General features: G+C 39.6%; 1 long non-coding RNA gene across 1 annotated transcript in view; it reads left to right on the forward strand.

Annotated features, from left to right (window-relative positions):
• LOC139083491 (uncharacterized) overlaps positions 1 to 22,308 on the forward strand; it is a 29,411-nt gene extending 7,103 nt beyond the window's left edge. Inside the window, exons 2-3 of the long non-coding RNA XR_011540251.1 lie at positions 21,229 to 21,476; positions 22,155 to 22,308. This is a non-coding gene — a long non-coding RNA (uncharacterized lncRNA). The remainder of the gene's footprint in view (positions 1 to 21,228; positions 21,477 to 22,154) is intronic.
• The last annotated feature ends 210 nt before the right edge of the window (positions 22,309 to 22,518 follow it).

The raw sequence follows: 22,518 nt of genomic DNA on the forward strand, positions 1-22,518 counted from the left end.
TCCAAGTGCCAGGCCCAACACAATGGACCAAGGCTCCAAATCCACTTGCCACTAGCCTGGTCCCTTTTGACCCAAGCACCAGGCTTGGCCACCTGCTGATCCAGGAACCAGGTCTGCCTGGATTCCAGCAGCAAGCCCACCCATGGACACCATCAGATGATCCACTCAGAATCTCTGGATAGATAGGCTGACTGGTGAAGGGCTTTCCCTGCCAAAACCAGTCTGGAAAGACGAGAAGAGGTGCCTACTTCTTCAAGTGCACATAAACCAACACAGGCCACAAGGATCACGAAAAATCAAGGAAACGTGATGCCACCAAAGTAAACTGATAAAGCTCCAATAAATGACCCTAACGAAATGGAGATCTATGAACTGTCTGATAAGGAACTGAGAATAATCCTGTTAAAGAAATTGAGTGAACTACAAGAAAACACAAATAGACAACACAATTAGCAATTTCCTGCTTATGACACCAAAAACACAAGCAACAAAAGCAAAAATAAACAAGTGGGACTACATCAAACCAAAAACCTTCTGCACAGCAAAGCAAACAATCAGCAAAATGAAAAGGCAACCCAAAGAATGGGAAAAAATATTTGTAAACTATATGGCTGATAAGGGGTTAATATCCAAAACACAAAAGGAACACCTACAACTCAATAGCAAAAAGCCAAATAACTCGGTTAAAAAATGGGCAAATGAATAAAAAAAGACGAAATCATCCATTTGCAACCACATGGATGAACCTTGAGGGCATTATGTTAGGTGAAGTAAGCCAGACAGAGAAAGACAAACACCGTAAGATTTCACTCATATGTGGAACATAAACAAACTTATGGACAAAGAGAACAAATTAGTGGTTACCAGGGGAAGCGGGGTGGAGGGTGGGCAACAAAGGGTGAAGGGGCATAGTTATATGGTGTATGACAAATAATAATGTACAATTGAAACTTCACAACGCTATAAGCTATTATGATCACAATAAAAAAAAATGGGCAAAGGACCTAAATAGATATTTTTCAAAAGAAGACGTCCAAATGGCCAATAGGTACATGAAAAGGTGATCAACATCACTAATCATCAGGCAAATGCAAATCAATGAAATAACACCTCACACCTGTTAGAATAGCTATTATCAAAAAGACAAAGGATAACATGTTGGTGAAGATGTGGAGAAAAGGGAAACCTTGTGCATTGTTGGTGGAAACGTAAATTAGTACAGCCACTATGGCAAACAGTATGGAGATTCCTCAAAAAATTAAAAATAGAACTACCATATAATCCAGCAAGCCCACTTCTGAAAAAGAAATGAAATCCAAAGGAAAGGAAAACAGGATCTCGAAGAGATATTTGCACTCCCATGCTCATCGCAGCATTACTCACAATAGCCAAGATATGGAAAGAACCTAAGTGTCCACTGAAAAATGAATGGATAAAGAAGATGTGATATATATAAACAATGAATATTATTCAACCATGAGATAGAAGGAAATTCTGCCATTTGTAACAACACGGCTGAACCTTGAAAACATTATGCTAAGTGAAATAAGCCAGACAGAGAAAGACAAATAATGTATGATCCCACTTATATATGGAATCTAAAAAAAAGTTGAACTCAGAGAAGCAGAGAATAGAATGGTGGTTACCAGGGCCTGGGGGGTGGGGGAAGGTGGCAGTGGGGGAAATAAGAAGAGGTTGGTCAAAGGGTACAAAGTTGCAGTTATGTCGGATAAAAAAATCTAGAGATTGAGGGGACCGGCCTCGTGGCTGAGCGGTTAAGTTTGTGCGCTCCGTTTCGGTGGCCCAGGGTTTCGCTGTTTCAAATCCTGGGCGCAGATATGGCACCGCTCATCAAGCCATGCTTAGGCGGCGTCCCACATGCCACAACTAGAAGGACTCACAGCTATGTACCAAGAGGCTTTGGGGAGAAAAAGGAAAAATAAAATCTTAAAAAAAAAAAATTTAGAGATTGAATGCACAGGCATGATGCCCTTACTTAATGATACTGTAGTGGACACTGGAAATATACTAAGAGAGTAGATCTCAGGTGCACTGATCACACACACAAAAATGATAATTATGTGAGGAAATTATGTGTCAATTAGCTTGACTGTACTAATCATTGCACTATGGCTATATATATCAAATCACTATGTTGTACATCTTAAATATATACAATTTTTATTTTTAAAAATATAAATAAAAAATTTTAAATATTTAAAATAGTGTCAAAAACATGATATACTTAGGAATAAATTTAACAAACTATGTACAAGATTTATACTCAAAAGACGCAAAATATTGCTGAGAGAAATTAAAGACTTAAATAAATGGAGAGATATACCCATATTAAGATGTCAGTTCTCTGGGGCCGGCCCTGTGGCCAAGTGGTTAAGTTCCCGAGCTCCACTTCAGTGGCCCAGGGTTTCACAGGTTCAGATCCTGGGTGCAGACACGGCACTGCTCATCAGGCCACACTGAGGCGGCATCCCACATGCCGCAACTAGAAGGACCTGCAACTAAAATATACAACTATGTACTGGGGGGATTTGGGGAGAAAAAGCAATAAAAAAAAAAAAAAAGATGGTTCTCCTCAGACTGATCTATAGATTCAATATAATTCCAGTCAAAATCCCAACAGATTTTTTTAAAGTGGAAATTGATAAGCTGACTCTAAATTTAAATAGAAATACAAAGAATGTGGTATAGCCAAAACAATTTGAAAAAGAAGAACAAAATTGAAAGACTTATGCTACCTGGTTTCAATATTTACTTTAAAGCTGCAGTCATCAAGACTGTGTGGTACTGACATAAAGATCAATAAATGACCAGTGGACCAGAATAGAGAGTGCCAAGACACCAATAGACAAAGATGCCAAAGTAATTCAATGGTGAAATGATAGCCTTTACAACATATAATGCTAGAACAATTGGATGGCCATATGGGAAAAAAGTGAACCTTGATCCTTTCCTCATACTATACACAAAAATTAACTTCAGATGGATCATACACTTAAATATGAGTTAAAACTATAATATTTCCAGAAGAAAATATAGGAGGAAATTGTTGTGACCTTGGTTAAAGCAAAGAATTTTTAGGACACAAGAAGCAGAAACCACAAAAGAAAAAATTGTTAAACTGGACTTCATCAAAATTAAAAAATTTTGTTCTTTAAAAGATAATGTTACAAAAATGAAAAGGCCACAGATTGGAAGTAAATATTGCAAAACAAATATCTGGGTAATGTTTGTAAACAGAATATGTAGAGAAGTCTTACAATTCGACATTAAGATAAACAATGCAATACAAAGTATGCAGAAGATATGAGATACATTACCAAAGAAGATAAATGAATGACAAATAAGCACATAAAAATTGTGCAACGTCACTAGTTATTAAGGAAGGGAAAATTAAAACCACAGTGAAATATTACTACATACTCACTAGAATGACTAAAATAAAAAGACGGAGAACAGCAATTGTTGACGAGGATGTGGAGCACCTGGTTCTCTGGTGGGAACACGGTGGTACAGCCAGTTTGGAAAATAGTTTGACTTTCTAATAAAGTTGAACATATACTTACCATATGACCCAGCAAATTCAATGCTAGGTATTTACTCAAGAGAAATGGAAATATATGTCCACACAAAGACTTACATGGAAAATTTCATAGCAATTTTATTCATAATTTTATTCATAGCTCCAAACTGGAAACAAACCAAATGTCTATCAACAAGTGAAGGGTAAGTAAATTGTAATAGTTGCATATAATGGAATACTACTCAACAATCAAAAGAGACAAACTACTGATGTGTACAATAATGTGGAGGAAGCTCAAAAGCATTGTGCCAAGTGAAAGAAGCCAGACACAAAACAGTACTGATTTCATTTGTATGTCAATCTAGAAAAGGCAGAACTACAGTTGATAGAAAGATCAGTTCCAGGGTTAGGGGGTGAGGGGAGTGCAAGGGAACTTTCTGAGTGATGGAAATGTTTCTGTCTTGATTTTGGTGATGGTTACATGATTGTATTCATTCAAAATTCATTGAACAGTATAGTTTAAATGGGCAACTTTTATTGTCCATAAGTTATAGCTCAATAAAGCAGATTTTTTAAATGGCATGTAATTCTGCCAAAATTATTGAAACATAATATAGTTTACAAAGCATCCTATTCTGTTTACAATTATTTGTCTTAATACCCAAGAGATGTAAAACATAATACTTAAAAAGTGTGCATAAACTCTATGGGTGAAAATGAAAAAATGAAATTACTAGTTCAGTTAGATAAACCCCTGAGCAGTGGTCATTTTCATCCATTTATGCTTTGGAGGGATAGGGATAACTGTGAAAAAAAACTGGAAAGAATTCTGAGCATAGTCACTGCTCATCTTGTGAGTACCTTCTTACCAATAAATAGAAAGATGAGCTTTCTAACTTCTGATCTCTCTCAAGCATTTGCTTACGTTATTTAGTCATTTATGTTATTTAGTCATGATCAAGGAAAATTCTATGGGCGACTTCAATATTCATAATTTAATATTCAATGATAACTTTCTGAATCTTAAAACGATTTTTACCGAACATATTTTCCTAATTAACCTCCACAGTCAGGTTTACTCTGCAACTAGAAAGAGTATTTTCAAATTCAATAACAGCAATAATATTATCGTCTTCCAAATGCCTGTATGTGTTTGAAACGATGAATATATTGTTCTACACTGGATAATACTCCACAGTAGAGAGAAGGGTATATTCTTTTAAGATGGTAAAAGTAGTCCTTAAATAGTATTCTCATTTTTCTCCATCTTAATCACACAGCTCATAAAATTATACATAATACAAGGAAACAGTAGGAAGAAGATGAAGAAAAAGGAATCCCTCCGTCTAGGTCAGCAGTGGGTGAGACCTTAGCAGATTTGCCTTTGCAGAGCTGGACCCTTCGTTGAATTGAATTAATAATAAGTTGGTATTTCATTGTCAGAATGGCAAGTTACCTCAACCTACTCTCTTTCCGATTTCTGTGAAGTTTCTTTATACTTTCTCTAGGAAAATCCTAAAGTGATTATTTCTTTCCCCCTCCACTGCTTTCCCTCCCTCACCCTCTCCTAAGATATTTCTACATTTTTTGTGTGTACATATCTAGATTAGGTTCCCACTGGGAGGAAGCATGTCTAATTTCACATTTTGTATGCAGTGTAATTTTGTGTGTATGTGTGAGGAAGATTGGCCCTGAGCTAACACGTGTGCCAATCTTCCTCTATTTTATGTGGGATGCCACCACAGTGCGGCTTTACAAGCGGTGCTAGGTCTGTGCCTGGGATCCAACCCTGTGAACCCTGGGCCGCTGAAGCAGAGCATGCGAAATTAACAACTATGTCACCAGGCTGGCCCTATATGCAGTGTAATTTTTATTCTTCAATAAAGATGCTAAGCAATAATAACAGTCATGATGATGATAGGGGGCCAGGTTAGGGATATGCATGTGGAATCTAAATTTGGAATGTGGGGGTTTCCTAGGGAAAGACAAGATAATGTTGCCTCATACATGTTAGGAGTAGCTTCTCAAAGTAGACCTTTTCAACTGCCAGGCTGATTGTAGCTCTCCATCTGTGCATCTTTATAGCTTTTATCACCAAGTTTTGACAGAGGTCTTAAGCTATGACAGAATAGGACTGGGGAATCTTATCACTTGTCTCTGCCTGTACAAATCAGGACAGGTTGAAGTGTTGGATTAGCTACCAAAAAGAATCAGGTGACAAGTGCTGGCTTTGATTAGAAAAAATAAAGTCATGGGTATTCATTAGAAGGAGCCCCAAAAGGCTGAACACTGGCCCAAAGAGGGACTTAAAACCCTTGTAAGGTCTTAGCGCCTATCTTATTGCCAAATCAATTTCAATTCAATTTTTTAAATGAAAAGCAATGTCTTACATTTTCAGATTCCTGTGATACATAGTTATTACCTAAAGACAGATAGCATTTCAAAAAAGGACTAAGATGTTTTCAAGTGTACAGGTCCTCTCAAGAAGCATCTTCTGGTCATCAAGTTGCAGGAATGAAACATCATGTGATGACTTGTGGAAAAGAATATCATCTAGCCATGGGGATTGTTACTGACATGTCCACATGTTTAAGCCTTATTTCCACAATCAGACGTAAGCCTTCTGTAAACAAATTCTGTGCCTCCTAATGATGGTATCCTCACCAGTATCTATGAGGAGGCCCTAGTCATGGCACGTGTGAATTATGCGATTAATTTAAAAAGTTACATTTAACTTTATGTATCCAAGACCACCCCCTACACACATTCACACACGCTCACACACACACAAACTAGGTTTTTAATAAATTCTTTTCATCATAACAGTAAAAGACATACTTTTTTTTTTTCTTTTTCTCCCAAATCCCCCCAGTGCATAGTTGTATATTTTTTTAGTTGTGGATCCTTCTAGTTGTGGCATGTGGGACGCCGCTTCAGCATGACTTGATGAGCGGTACCACGTCCGCACCCAGGATTCGAACCAGCGAAACCCTGGGATTGAGCGGAGCGCGCGAACCCAACTACTCAGCCACGGGGCCAGCCCCCAAAAGACATACTTTCAAAAATTATGTTATCTTATCTCTTCAAAGGCCATGAAGACTTTTTATTTATTTGTTCCACTCTTTAAAATTAACTTTCATTGTTTCATTACTCTATCAGTATACACGTTTTTTTAAGAAAATAAAGATAAGCCCAAAAAAGGTAAAAACTTGGGCTGGCCCTGTGGCCCAGTGGTTAAGTTCTCTCGCTCCGCTTCAGTGGCCCAGGGTTTCACCAGTTTGGATCCTGGGCACAGACATGGCACCGCTCATCAGGCCACATTGAGGCGGCGTCCCACATGCCACAACTAGAAGGACCTGCAACTAAGTTATACAACTATGTACCAGGGGGATTTGGGGAGATAAAGCAGGAAAAAAAAAAGTAAAAACTCTTCATAATTCTACCACAGAGAGATAACCACAATAATATTTTGATATATTTCTCTCCAATATTTTTTATATGCTTTTATATGTGGGTATATGTTTCTTCTTTTCTTTTTTTTACTGTACATGATTTTTATATTCTTTTTATCTAACAATATAATCATATTTCCAGTTTTCCATTAAAATTATCTCTAATTTTTATTTACAATATTTTTTTTTAAAGATTGGCACCTGAGCTAACAACTGTTGCCAATCTTTTTTTTTCTTTTCTGCTTTTTCTCCCCAAATCCCCCCAGCACAGAGTTGTATATTATTAGGTGTGGGTCCCTCTGGTTGTGGCATGTGGGACACCACCTCAACATGGCCTGACGAGCAGTGCCATGTCCACACCGGGATCCGAACTGGGGAAACCATGGGCCAGCGAATCAGAGCAAGGGAACGTAACCACTGGACCACAGGGCCGGCCCCTACAATATCATTTTAAATGACAGCATAGTCTTTCATCACATGGTTGAACCAAAACTTATTTGTGAGGCTGGTCCTTTGGCTGAGTGGTTACATTCATGGGCTCTGCCTCAGGAGCCCAAAGTTTCACTGGTTTGGATCCTGGGCGAGGACATGGCACCACTCATCAAGCCATGCTGAGATGGCGTCCCACATGCCACAACTAGAAGGACCCACAACTAAAATATACAATTATGTACTGGGGGGATTTGGAGAGAAAAAGCAAAAAAAAAAAAAAAGAAAACATTTCAACACTACCTCAGTTTTGGACTTTTAAGTTGTTACTAATATTTTACTATTATATATAAGATTCGTTTGGAAGGTCTGTCTCTATCCCCAGGTCTGAAAGGGGAAGTTATATACAGCGGGGAATAGAGATAGGACAGAAATGTGATCTGTCTCCACTTCACAGAGACCTCCTTCCTCTCTCCCAGGTCTTGGCACATCAATAGATATCGTTCAAGAAAGATTTAAAAAATTATTTAAGTGCTAAATATAAGATACAGAGCTTCATTTTCTTTACCTCTCCATACTAGCTTTACTCACCCAGTCATCCAGTTTTTCCTAACTCATCTTTATATTCATTCCTCCTTTCCCAAAATTGGTTTCTCTTTTAATATGAATGCTAATGACAATTTACTTCATAAAAAAGACAAAGACCACTTCAAAGTTTATGCAATCTACTGATCGTGCTGCATTTTAATTACATGTAGAAAACCTATAATTGGACTGGATATTGTCACTAGAGCATTGTCCTGAGGAGCTGGCGGGAAGACCAAAATGAAATTCTTAGTGAGAGTCTGTTTGTTGGTACAAGTTTTGTATTAAAGGCCTTTATTCTTACTTTTAGCGGCTCTGTGATGAGCCCAGTTGGAAATAGTTCAGTAAATGGATGGTAACTAGACTCATGCTGGTGATCATTTCACAATATATACAAATAGCGAATCATGTTGTGCACCTGAAACTAATACAATGTTGTGTGTCAATTATACCTTAATTAAAAAAAACAGTTCAGTAAGGAGGAGAGATGACCTGCCAGTCTGTGTTGTTTTGGTCACATGAAGGCCCTCAAACTAACTTATTTTTTTTTCCATGATCACTAAGAATAACAAGGGCTGACAATGGGGAAAAGGTGGGGAAGGAAACAAGTAGGAAATTGTGACAAATAGATATGGGAGCCGAGCTCCATTTAAAGGTCAACAAATCCATTTAGATATTGTGATAACTTGTCAGCTTCTAGCACACCGTAAGCTTTTAGTATTTATTTAATATTAACTGAGTTTTTTAAAGTTTCCCAGTCAGGTTTTTTTTTTTTCAGGTAAAAATAAAGGCACCAGGGACAGTCAATGTTGTGTCCAATAAAGTCTGACCTGCCTAATCTGACAAGAGTCCACTCCACAGATAAAACCCCTCATCAACAATAGTCCCCGAATTTTAAGCTGGCAATTTATGTGACTCTTAATTAAATGAGGCCAGCAGTCCTAATCCTCATATTTAATTTAGGATGAAATAGTTTTCTGGCTGGGTGTGCATGTCTGAGTTTTGAAAAGGTGATGCAATGGCATGCTCAAACTGGTTATTTTGCTGTAGTTTTAATTCTTAAAGTGTGTTAACTGGTCTTTAACGGGTTATTGTTCAGGACAGATCAATTCTAATAGCATCTTGTATTTTCCTAGTATCTTTCAAACTCAAAGCTCTTCACATAGTCATTCTTTTATTTTCATTTTCCCACAATGCTTCTGAGGAAGGGAGGAGAGTGGGATAAAACAGATGGAAAACTGTGACCCAGAAAGGAGAAGAGGTTGGCCCTGGTCACCCAGCCAGTGACTAAAGTTGACTAGTAGGATCTCTTATGTCCAAATAGAACTTTCATCTAGACCAAGGCATTGGATCTTAGTGAATCTTAGGATTTTTTTCCCCTTGTGTTTACTGGTTAGAAAGAAACTTGCCCATCTTAAAAATATACTTTTCTGGGCAAATAGCGAGTGCTAGGTTGCTCTATTCATTCTCTTTGATTGATATGTAATGTGGAACCAGAGTAGAAATCCTGAGAGAGAAAACTAAATTTGCAGATGACTGTCCAAGAGTTTCCCATCTGCTGAATCTGGGATTTTTAAAATACAATGCTGTATAAACATGTGAATTCTCTAGACAAACTATCTAGGTTCAAACCCTGACTGTCACTTAATAGCTATTAACTTGTGCAAGTGCTTACCTCCCTCAGCTTCTTTCCTTATCTGTAAAATGGGGATAATATCACCTCATAGGGTTCTCAGGTTAAATAAATAAGTGGATATAAGAAATTTAGAACAGTCCTTGACTGTTAGTAAGCTCTGTGTAAGTGTTAGTTATTATTCATACGTTATTATTTGCACAAATCTTCTTAGGAGTGCAACTGTTACATAAAACAATAAATATCTATCAACCCTAAAACTATTTCCTTGTAATAATCCTCATTTCCTTTTCTGATAAGAGTTCTAACTTGGTAAATCAAGGAAATGTCATAAGACATAGTGTCTTTATTTTTTCGAGACTTATTACAAAGTCCCTTCGGTTATTTTTATGGACAAGATGGAGAAATGTGAGCTGAAAGACAGCACAATAACATGGCTGTTATGTTGGAGGGAGGGTCTCTGGCAAATGCCACAGAACTCTGTCCTTGACCTGTGCCATTCAACATTTTAATCGACATCTTCAGGAAACATTAAAAGAAAACCACTGAGTTTTCAGATGACATGAGTCTTGGAGGGATTGCTGATTGAGTATCAAATCAAGCTTTTAAAAGATCTTAACAGGCTTGGATAATGAGCCAAAATGATTAAAATAAAATTTTAGGGAGGTAAATATAACAGTTCTAAACTTACGTTTAAATAATCATCTGCACAAGTAAGCTTTGGAGATATTTCTTAACAACAACGAAAAAGGAAGGAAGGCAGGAAGGAAGGAAGGGAGGGAGAGAAGAAGGGAAGAGGGGAGGCAGGCAGGCCACCATTTGCCAAAATTAACAAGCTATATACGCAAATGAACAAACCTGGGATAAAAGAAACCTTAGACTTTATCAAATATTCAGTTAAGGAAAGTGGTAGACCTATTATGCTCCATTAATACTATTTCATAACTGGGGTCTATGGGTAGACACTAGACAATTCTTGAACTCCCTTAATGGGCTATGCAAATGAAGATTTTTTTTTTCTGAGGAAGATTTGCCCTGAGCTAACATCTGTTACCAATCTTCCTCTTTTATTGCTTGAGGAAGATTAGCCCTGACCTAACATCTGGGCCCATCTTCCTCCATTTTACATGTGGACATGGCACCGCTTGGCACGCCATGCTGTGGTAGGCGTCCCACATATAAAGTAGAGAAGGATGGGCACAGATGTTAGCTCAGGGCCAGGCTTCCTCAGCAAAAAGAGAGGACTGGCAGTAGTTAGCTCAGGGCTAATCTTCCTCAGAAAAAAAATAGTAGACAAAGAGGGGCTGTCCTGGTGGCATAGTGGTTAAGTTCGAGTACTCTGCTTCAGCAGTCTAGGGTTCACAGGTTTGGATCCTGGGTGCAGACCTACTCACTGCTCATCAAGCCATGCTGTGGGGGCATCCCACATACAAAATGGAGGAAGATTGGCACAGATGTTAGCTCAGGGCCAATCTTCCTCAGCAAAAAATAAATAAATAAAAATAAATAAAAATAGGCAAAGAAACTATGCCCTAAGAAAACAATTATTTGTTCCAAGATTCTACATTCTTCTACTAGACGGGCATGTTAAATCTACAATATTACCTTTTTTTTTTTTTTTGCTGTGTAAGATTTGCCCCAAGGTAACATCTGTGGCCAATCTTCCTCTTTTTTAAAAAAATGATTTATAGAACATTTATTCTATTTCATTTTATTTATTATTTTTTTAAGATTTTATTTTTCCTTTTTCTCCCCAAAGCCCCCTGGTACATAGTTGTGCATTTTTAGCTGTGGGTCCTTCCAGTTGTGGCATGTGGGATGCCGCCTCAGCATGGCCTGACGAGTGGTGCCATGTCCACACCCAGGATTCGAACTGGTGAAACCCTGGGCCGCCGAAGCAGAGGACGCAAACTTAACCACTCGGCCACGGGGCCAGCCCCAATCTTCCTCTTTTTTTACTTAAGGAAGATTCACCCTGAGCTAACATCCATGCCAGCCTTCCTCTATTTTATATGTGGGTTGCAACCACAGCATGGCTGATGAGTGATGTAAGTCCATGCCTGGGATCTGAACCTGCAAACCCAGGCTGCTAAAGTGGAGCACACAGAATTTAACCTCTATGCCATGGGACTGGCCCCTACAATATTACTTTTTAAACTGGCCAATGTTTGTTAAGTGAAAAAGCCTTTCTGGTCCCAATGGGGAATTAATTTTCCTTATTATAAGGATTTGTCATAAAATCAATTATATACCAACTCCTTTTCATAATTCAGGTTCAAATTAGACTGTGGAATATTCATACCTTTCTCCTCTCTTCTCAGCCTGCCTATCTTTTAGGCTACTTATATATTTGATAGCAGAGACAAAAAGGTAAAGAAGCTTAGGGAAAAAATTGAGGGAGAGGGATGCTGGGATAAAAATTTCTGGCTAAAATTTGAATTTTGGATTATCTTTAGATTTTATTTTTCCATGTTATCCTGTCTTCCATTATCAATTAATCCACAACAATATATCACATATTTGTTGAGAGCCTACTGGGTGCAAGGCGTTGTGACCATCCAGATAGCCGTTGAAAGGATTATAAAAATTATACTATGTCTCCACCAAATTTGCATTAAGCTTAATATACCCTTGCAGAAGGTTAATGTTATGGCCAGCATATCTTTTTTCTTTGTTGCTGCCAGCATGAAATGGAGACAAACTTGTAGTTGGTTCAGGTGTTTGTGCATCACGTTCAGAGGATAGAACCAGCTCCATTCAGAACAGTGAGGCCAGCATCATGGCGGAGTGACTTGCTCCCTTTGCCTCTCCTCTCTAAGTTATAACCAGGAAAACATCCACAGACCAACAAAGGACTCTGCACAGCACACCAGACAACCTGAGAGATCCATACATCTATACCTCTGAAGGTGGGTGGTAGAACCAGGGGAGCAGTGGCAACAGCTCACGAGACTGGAGGTTCTGGGAACTGCAGCTTTGCTTGCAACCAGAGAGCTCAGGAACTGAAGTAATGCCCATGAATGGAGGCCCCAGGAATTGAGGCAGCCCAAGCTCCCAGAGATGCCAGGAATCACTGCAGGCCATGACTGGAGGCTCTGGGAACCTCGATGATATCTGTAACCAAGCCCCCTTCCCCCCCTGCCCCGGTGGTGGTACCTTTGACCCTGGCCCTTCCAGCAGTGGGAGCTTCATCCAAGACATCAATACCCCTGGCGGCAGCAGCAGTGCCAGTGACCTGAGCTTCCAGGAATCATACAGGTGCTGGAGACTAGAGGCTGCAGGAACTACAGCAGCACTCAGGGCTCAGGCCATCCCCCTCTCCCTGCAGTGATGGGTGGGGCCTATGACCTGAGGCTTCACGAACTACACTGCCTGCAACTCAGCCTCCAGCCATGGCACCCCTGACATTAGCCTTGCCAGCAATGGGGGCTTTATAAAAGACCTTGGGCCCCTGGCAGCAGCAGGGGTGTCAAGGACCTGAGTTTCCAGGAACCACACAAGTGGCAGAGACCAGAGGCTTCAGGAACCCTGGCACTGGCAACCCAGGTACCCTTCCTCTCATGGTGGTGGTGGTGTCATTCATGACACCAGCCTACCTGGAAGCACAGTGACATCCTTGAACCCAGTGCCCCCGGCAGCAGCATTGCCAACATACCCAGATGGCCTGAAAGCAGCAGCACAAGAGAGCCCTGAGCCCATGAAGAACCCATGGAGAGCTTAGGTAACAGCGAGAGCAGAGCCCATGACCCTGGTCCCCCTTAGCTACCTTGGCACCCACAACTTCGGCTCCCCCACCTATAGCAGCAGCACCTGCAGACTCAACAAACCCAGATGTAGCAGAGGTACCTGTGACCCTGGCTTCCATCCCATTTTCTCCCCTCCCACTAAGTTGGGGCACTCCACATCCCAGGTGACTCTGGAAGCAGCAGAGGTGCTCACCAGCCTGGTGGCCCTGGTGGTGACACCTGTGACTTCGGCAACTTACAGCAAGGCACCAGCCACCTCAGAGGCACAAGCAGCACAATGACAACACCTCCAGCAGAGGCAGTGGAGGGTGGAAAGGCAGGATCTCAAATACAATCAGAAGCAGCTCAGAATCAAAGTAAACAAAGCCTTACCCAAAGAGGAAAAGTGTTTGCTACCACAAATGCACCAGCAGAGGAGCAACTCATCAAGCACCATGAAGAACTGCCGTAACACAGTATCACAAAAAGAAAATGACAACTCTCCAGAAACCTAACTTGAAGTCATGGCAGACTGATCGAATTGATAGACAATTCAAAATAGCTGTCATGAAGAAACTTAACGAGTTACAAGAAAACTCGAAAAGACAGTTCAGTGAGCTCAGGAATAAAATAATGATCAGGAGGAGCACTTCACTAAAGAGATTGAAACAAACAGAAATTCTGGAGCTGAAGAACACAATAAATGAGATGAAGAATAAAGAAGAAAGCATTGTAAGTAGAGCAAACCATATGGAAGAAAGAATTAGTGAGCTTGAAGATAGAAACCTAGAAATGATTCAGGTGGAAGCAGAGACAGAACTAAAATTTTAAAAAATAGAGAAATTCTATTAGGAAAAGTAGCATAAGGATAACAGGTATCCCAGAAGGAGAAGAGAGGGAGAAGGGAGCAGAGAGCTTATTTAAAGAAATAATAACTGGGAACTTCCCAAACTTGGGGGAAGAACTGGATATACAAGTACATAAAGCGAATAGAACACCTAATTATCTTACCGCAAAAGATCTTCAAGGCACATTATCTTAAAACTGTCAAAAGTCAATGACAAAGAAAGACTATTAAGGGCAGCCAGAAAGAAGAAAATAATAACTTGCAAGGGAACCCCCATTAGGCTATCAGTAGATTTCTCAGCAGAAACTCTACAGGCCAGGAGAAAGTGAATGATATGTTTAAAATATTGAAAGATTAAAAACTGTCAGCCAAGAATCCTCTATCCAGCGAAATTATCCTTCACATATGAAGGAGAAATAAAAGCTTTCCCAGACAAAGAAAAGCTGAGGGAGTTCACTGTCACTAGACCTGCCTTACAAGAAATGTTGAAAGGAGCCTTCCTGGGAGCAACAGGCAGAGGTATACAAAGCTTTGAGCAAGGTGATAAACATACAAACAGAATCGGAAGATGGCAACTCTATATCAAAATAGGTTAGAAAACAATTATAACATAAAGGCTAAAGGGAAAGAAAGCATTAAAATAACTATAAAAACTTCAATTTGGTAACAAACTCCCAATACAAAAGGGGATAATTTGTGACAACAAAAATATAGACACGGAAGAGAAAAAGGATGGAAGCTGCACAGGCAAATGGAGACAAGATGCTATCAGCAGAAAAAGGGCTATCTAATCTATGAGATCTTTTATACAACCCCATGGTAACCACAAAATAAAAATTCAGAGCAGAGTCACAAAACATAAAAAAGAGGACACTGGGAAACACATCACAGAAAACCACCAAACTGAAATGGCAGACAGAAACACAAGGAAAAAGAAACAGTGGAAATATAGAACAATCAGAAAACAAAACCTGATCAAAAAATGGGTAGAGGGTATGAACAGACATTTTTCAAAGAAGGTATACAGATAGACAACAGGCACATGAAAAGATGTTCAAAATAGCTGAATTCACTAATTATTAAGGAAATGCAAATCAAAACTACAATGAGATATCACCTCATACCCAACAGAATAGTTATTATTAAAAAGACAAAAAATAGGGGCCAGCCCAGTAGTGCAGCAGTTAAGTGTGCACGTTCTGTTTCGGCAGCCTGGGGTTCACCAGTTCAGATCCTGGGTGCAGACATGGCACCGCTTGGCAAGCCATGCTGTGGCAGGAATCCCGTGTATAAAGCAGAGGAAGATGGGCACGGATGTTAGCTTAGGGCCAGCCGTCCTCAGCAAAAAGAGGAGGATTCGCAGCAGTTAGCTCAGGGCTAATCTTCCTCAAAAAAAAAAAAGGCAAAAAATAACGAGTGTTGGAAAGGACGTGGAGAAAAAGGAACCCTTATACACTGCTGATAGGCATGAAATTGGTGCAGCCATTATGGAAAACAGTATGGAGAGTCCTCAAAAAACTAAAAATGGAAGGGCTGGCCTGGTAGCTTAGTAGTTAAGTTTGCATGCTCCACTTTAGTGGCCTGGAGTTTGCGGGTTGGGATCCCAGGTGCAGACCTATACACCACTCATCAAACCATGCTGTGGCAGTGTCCCACATACAAAATAGAGGAAGATTGGCACAGACGTTAGCTTAGGGACAATCTTCCTCAAGCAAAAAGAGGAAGATTGGCAACAGATGTTAGCTCAGGGCCAATCTTCCTCACATACACACAAAACAATTACCAACAGAAATACCATGTGATCCAGCTATTCTACTTCTGGGTATTTATCCAAAGAATGCAAAAACACTAATTGAAAAGATCTATGTACCCTCGTGTTCACTGCAGCATTATTCACAATAGCCAAGACTTAAAAGCAGCCTAAGTGTCCATCAACGGATGAATGGATAAAGAAGATGTGGTCCATATATACAGTGGGATACTACTCAGCCATATAAAAGAGGAAATCTTGCCATTTGCAACAAATTGGATGGACCTCAAGGATATTATGCTAAGTGAAATAAGTCAGCTGGAGGAAGACAATTACCATATGACTTCACACATATGTGAAAGATAAGCAAACAAACAAACTCATAGATACAGAGAATAGATTGGTAGTTACCAGAAGGACAGGGGGTTGGAGGAGAGCAAAAGGGGTAAAGGGGCACATGGGTACTCTAATGGGTGGAAACTGGACTTTTGGTAGTGAACACAATACAGTCTATACAGAAGTAGAAATGTAATGATGTACACTTGAAATTTATATAATGTTATAAACCAATGTGACCTCAATAAAAAGAAAAGAAATATACCAACACTTAAATTTTTGTGGAGAAAGTGTTTTTCAGAGCAAAATGCAATAGACATTTTAATTTCTTGATCAATTTTTTTTTTTAAAGATTTTATTTTTTTCCTTTTTCTCCCCAAAGCCCCCCGGTACATAGTTGTATATTCTTCGTTGTGGGTCCTTCTAGTTGTGGCATGTGGGATGCTGCCTCAGCGTGGTTTGATGAGCAGTGCCATGTCCGCGCCCAGGATTCGAACCAACGAAACACTGGGCCGCCTGCAGCAGAGTGCACGAACTTAACCACTCGGCCACAGGGCCAGCCCCTCTTGATCAATTTTTTAAATATACCTCTGTATACCAATTCCAGTTTATCCACATTTATTTTTAATTCATTAAATTATTTTTATCAGGATCAATTATTTTTCACGTAAATGACTTGATTTTGTATCCACACAATAATATGTTAAGTATAGGTTCTGCTATTTCAAGCCTTGAAGACGGAAACCACATACTAAGATGTTGGAGCAAAAAGACAAATAACGTGTGAACTTCCATGGTGGACAATCCATGGTCAGTTATGGACCGGCCACCCCAGAGTTCATTTATATGAAAAAGAAAGAAATCTCTTTCCTGTTTCTGCCACTAAAACAAAGACAAAAACAAAACCAAACAAAAAACTAGCTCTGTTCATTCTGAACACTCAATAGGTGATTGAGAGATTAGTAAATTTCAACACTATCTGTAAAATATTGGTGAAAGACTAGAATGAATTTAGCAAAATGTTTAATTTAAAAACATAAACATAAGGCAAACCCACAGCTTCCATCATACTTAATGGAGAGAGACTGAATGTTTCCAAGATCTAGAACAAGACAAAAATGTCTGCTCTCGCCAGTTCTGTTCAACATTGTACTGGAGGTTCAAGCCAGGGCAATTAAACAAGGATGGATTAAAAAGGAAGAAGTGAAACTATGTCTATCTGCAGATGACATGATCTTGTATATAGAAAATCCTAAGGAACCTACTGAAAAACTATTAGAACTAGTATCAAGTTCAGCAAGTTTACAGGATACAAAATCAATATACAAAAATCAACTGTAGTTCTGAACAGTAGCAATGAAAACACAAAATGAAATTCAGAAAACAATTCCATTTACAATAACATCAAAAATAAGATAACACAACTAGAAGGACCCACAACTAAAAAATATAAACTATGTACTGGGGTTATTTGGGGAGAAAAAGCAGGAAAAAAAAAGATTGACAACAGTTGTTAGCTCAGGTGCCAATCTTTTAAAAAATAATAATAATAATTAGGAATAAATTTAGCAAAAGAAGTGTAAAACTTATGCTCTAAAAATTGCAAAGCGTTGTGGAAAGAAATTAAGGAAGACCTAAGTAAACAGAAAGACATCGTATGTTCGTTGATTGGAAGCCTTCATATTGTTATGATGGCAATCCTCTCCGGTCAAACTGCACATTCGCCGCAATCCTTGTCATAATCCCAGCTGGCTGCTGTGCAAAAATCAACAAGCTGATCCTAAAATTTGTATGGAATTTCAAGGGAATAGCAAATACAATCTTGAAGAAGAGGAGCAAAGTTAAAGCACTCACACTGCCTGATTTCAAAAGCACACTACGAAACAACAATAATCAAGATGGAGTGGTATTGGCATACAGATAAACATACGGATCGGTGGAATAGAATTGAGAGCCCAGAAATAATCCCTCACATTTAGGATCAGTTGGCTTTCAACAAGAATGCCAAGACCACTCAGTGGGGAAGAATAGTCTTTTCAACAAATGGTGCTGAGATAACTGCATAGCCACAGGCCAAAGAAGGAAATTGAATACCCACTTTATACTATACACAAAAATTGACTCAAACTGAATCATGCACCCAAATTTAAGAGCTAAACCTACGAAACACTTAGAAGAAACGTAGGAGTGAATCTTTGTGAGCTTTAGTTAGGCAAAGTTTTCTTAGGTATGAGACCAAATGCACAAACTGTACAGCAAAAAATAGATATTTTGGACTTCACCATTAGCAGGAATGTAAAGGGGTAGAGCTGCTTTGGAAAACAACCTGGCACTTTCTCAAAGGTTCTACACAGAGTTACTATGCCATTCCAGCTGGAATTAGGTTATTTATGTTTGATAACTGGAGATAAGAGGATAAAGAAGCTTAGAAAAATTCCACTCCAAGGTACATGCCCAAGAGAAATAAAACATATGTCCACACAAAAACTTGTACATGAATGTTCATAGCAACATTATTCATAATAGCCAAAAAGTAGGAACAACCCAAATGTCCATTAACTAATGAATGGATAAATGAAATGTAGTATATCCATACAATGGAATATTATTCAAGCATAAAAAAGAATGGAGTACTAATATATGCTACAACATGGCTGAACTCTGAAAATATTATGGATAATCTGCCACTAATCTCATCCAGTATAGTCATCATCTTGGACATTTTCATTTCTAAAAGTTCAATTTGGGTAGTTTAAAATATCTTCCATGTCTCTACTTAACATATTCAATCTTTCCTCTAGCCTTTTGAACCTACGGAAGAGTTATAACTATTCTAATGTCCTTGCCTGCTAATTCTAATATCTGCATCAGTTCTGGGTCAGTTTGATTAATTTTTTTTTTTAAAGATTGGTACCTGAGCTAACATCTGTTGCCAATCTTTTTTTTTCTTTCTCCTCAAAGTACCCCGGCACATAGTTGTATATTTTTAGTTGTGGGTCCTTCTAGTTGTGGCATGCGGGATGCCACCTCAGCATGGCCTGATGAGCGGTGCCATGTCCATGCCCAGGATCCGAACCGCCAAAACCCCGGGCCGCCAAAGCAGAGCTTGGGAGCTTAACCACTGGGCCATGGGGCCGGCCCCTCAGTTGGATTAACTGCTTCCTCATTATGGGTCACATTTTCCTGTTTCTTTGTATGCCAGTAATTTTTTATTAATGCCTTTCGTTGTGAATTTACCTTGTTGAGAGCTGGATATTTTTGTAGTCCCATAAATATTCTTGAGTTTATTCTGGGCCACAGTTATTTGGAAACAGTTTGATCAAGTCTTGCTTTAAGAATCTTTTAGGCAGAACCAGAGCAGCATGTAGTCTAGGGCCGATTTCGTTCTACAACTGAGGCAGGACCCTTCTAAGTACTTTATTTCACGCCCTGTGAATGAGATTTCCAGTCCGGCTGGTGGGGACAGGCACTATCCTGTTCCTGTGTGAGTTCTGCTCACATACCGCTCCCACAATACTTCCAGGTGGTTCCTTCCCTTGCCTTGAACAGTTTTCTCACGTTCATGTGCTGGTGAGTATTTTGCTGAATACTTGAGGTGGACCCTCTAAATGTCTCTCAATTTCTCTTGTTGTTGTCAGTCGTTTTTCTCTCTGTGTGTAGGGCTCTCCTTTATGGTATTCGACCTTGCAAACTCTAGCTGTCTTGGTCTCCCTGGACTCTCAGCTCCATCTCCTCACCTCAAGGAATCTTCCAGGTTCTACCTAAATTCCACCTTTCTGTGCCACCATCCGGAAATTCTCTCAGGGCAGCAAACTGAGCAATCACAGGGCTTACCTCATTTGTTTCCCATCTCTTGGGGATCATTGTTTTTCATGGCCTGATGTCCAGGGCCTTGAAAACAGTTTTTCTTTGTTTGTTTTTTGTTTTTTTGTGAGGAAGATTGGCTCTGAGCTAACATCTGTTGCCAGTCTTTTTCTTTTTGCCTGAGGAAGATTGTTGCTGAGCTAACATCTCTGCCAATCTTCCTCTGTTTTATGTGGGACACCACCACAGTGTGGCTCGACAAGTGGTGCTAGGTCCACACCCAGGATCCAAACTCATGAACCCTGGGCCGCCAAAGTGGAGTACGAGAACTTAACCACTATGCCACCAGGCTAGCTCCCAAAATGGTTATTTTTAAAAAATATTTTGTTTATGGGGCTGGCCCGGTGGCCGAGTGGTTAAGTTTGCGCGCTCCGCTGCAGGCGGCCCAGTGTTTCCTTAGTTCAAATCCTGGGCGCGGACATGGCACTGCTCATCAGACCACACTGAGGCAGCGTCCCACATGCCACAACTAGAAGAACCCACAACGAAGAATACACAACTATGTACTGGGGGGCTTTGGGGAGGAAAAGGAAAAAATAAAATCTTTAAAAAAAAAAAAAAAATTTTGTCTAGGTTTTTAGTTGTTTCAGGTGGGAGGGTAAATATTGTCCCTATTATTCCATTTGATAGGAGGTAGAAGTCCAAGCTCATGCTATGTTTAGCAAAAAGGTAGAGTGAGGGGCTGGCCCAGAGGCATAGAGATTAAGATTGTGCGCTCCACTTGGGTGGCCTGGGATTTGCCTGATCAGATCCCCAGCATGGACCTACACACTGCTTATCAAGCCACGCTGTGGCAGGGGTCCCACATATAAAGTAGAGGAAGATGGGTATGAACGTTAGCTCAGGGCCAGTCTTCCTCAGCAAAAAGAGGAGGATTGGCAGCAGATGTCAGCTCAAAAAAAAAAAAAGAATTAATTAACATAATCCAAACACAGAAAAGAAGAAAGTATACTTGCCTCAGGATTGACTGGATCCGTTGAGTCAAATTACACCAGAAGTCTTTCTCTTTCTCTCTCCCTCTGTCTTTCCATCTCATTTCTACTTCTTTATGTTGGCCACATTCTAGTGGAGGACATGGCCACCGCCAACTCTAGAGCCTGCCCTGACAGCCGGCATTCTGAAGATAAAGAAAGAACTCCTTTCCCGTCTCCAACTTGGCTACTTTTCTGGAACGAATGGCCTGACTTGGATGTATCCTGCATCTGTGTACCACCACTAAGGCCTGGAGGGCACGTTACACAGGTTGCCCCAACAGACAACAGCAAAAAATGCATATTGTCTACCTTACCATTGTACACACAGGTTTGGGCATTTGTAAGTATTTTCTTGGAATAACTTCCTAGAAATTGCTGTGTCAAAGGTTTTAGACAAAGCTTTTTTCATATTGTCGACTTTCCCACCGAAAAGTTTAATACCACTTTACCCTCCCATCAACAGTGGCACATTTCCCCTCCCCATTACCAACACTGGGTATTATTTTTTGTCATTGTTGCAAAGCTGACAGGTGAAAATAATATTTCACTGTTATTTTAATTAGGGATTCTTTGGTTAGTCCTGAAGTCAAACATTTTTTCACAGACGTTCATTCATACAGTGGATATTTACTAATTGCCAACTATGTGACAGGCACTATTCTAGACACTAAATGTTTATCAGCCTTTTTTATTTTTTGTTTTGTGACTTGCTTATCCTTTGGTCATTTTTCTACTGAGGCATTTTTTTCTTACTGATCTGTAAGAATTTCTCATATATTAATGATATCAGCTCTGTCACATATGCAGCAATATTTTAAAATTTGTCACCTGTCTTAAATTTTGTTTTTTATAATTTCTTGATGTAAAACTTTTTAATATGTTTGTGTCAAATAGTTTATGATTTCTGCCTTTGATGTTGATACTTCTCAGCTGGTCATATTTGGCATGTTAGCCTGTTTCTGTTTAAGACTCACCAAGTCATATGTGAAAATCAGCTTTTGGCATATTTCTCTTCTAGAGGTTAATCTACTCCTGCTTCTTAGAAGATTCCCAGAGCTACAAGCAGCGGTTCAAAACTTGGTGTCTCCCCAAAGGCTAATTAAGAGAGGGCGTAATTCTGCCGTGTTTACCAAGTTCGTCACTGACTTGGGTTATAAACATATTTTAGTTGATGATGTTCTCTGATTATTACTTTAAGAAAATCTATGAATAACGATACAAAAAAGTCAAATAACAACACATTCATTTTTCATTTATGATCTTTTAAATTTTGGTTTGCTCTGATCTGATAGCTAATTTATTTCCTGGTAGTCCCAGGAGAAAAGCAGATGAACGGCATCCGCAAGTGTGCATGTGCCAGAGCTGCTTCTCTCATACAGATC

The sequence above is a fragment of the Equus przewalskii genome, chromosome 5 (assembly GCF_037783145.1).
Source record: "Equus przewalskii isolate Varuska chromosome 5, EquPr2, whole genome shotgun sequence".
NCBI lineage: Eukaryota > Metazoa > Chordata > Mammalia > Perissodactyla > Equidae > Equus > Equus przewalskii.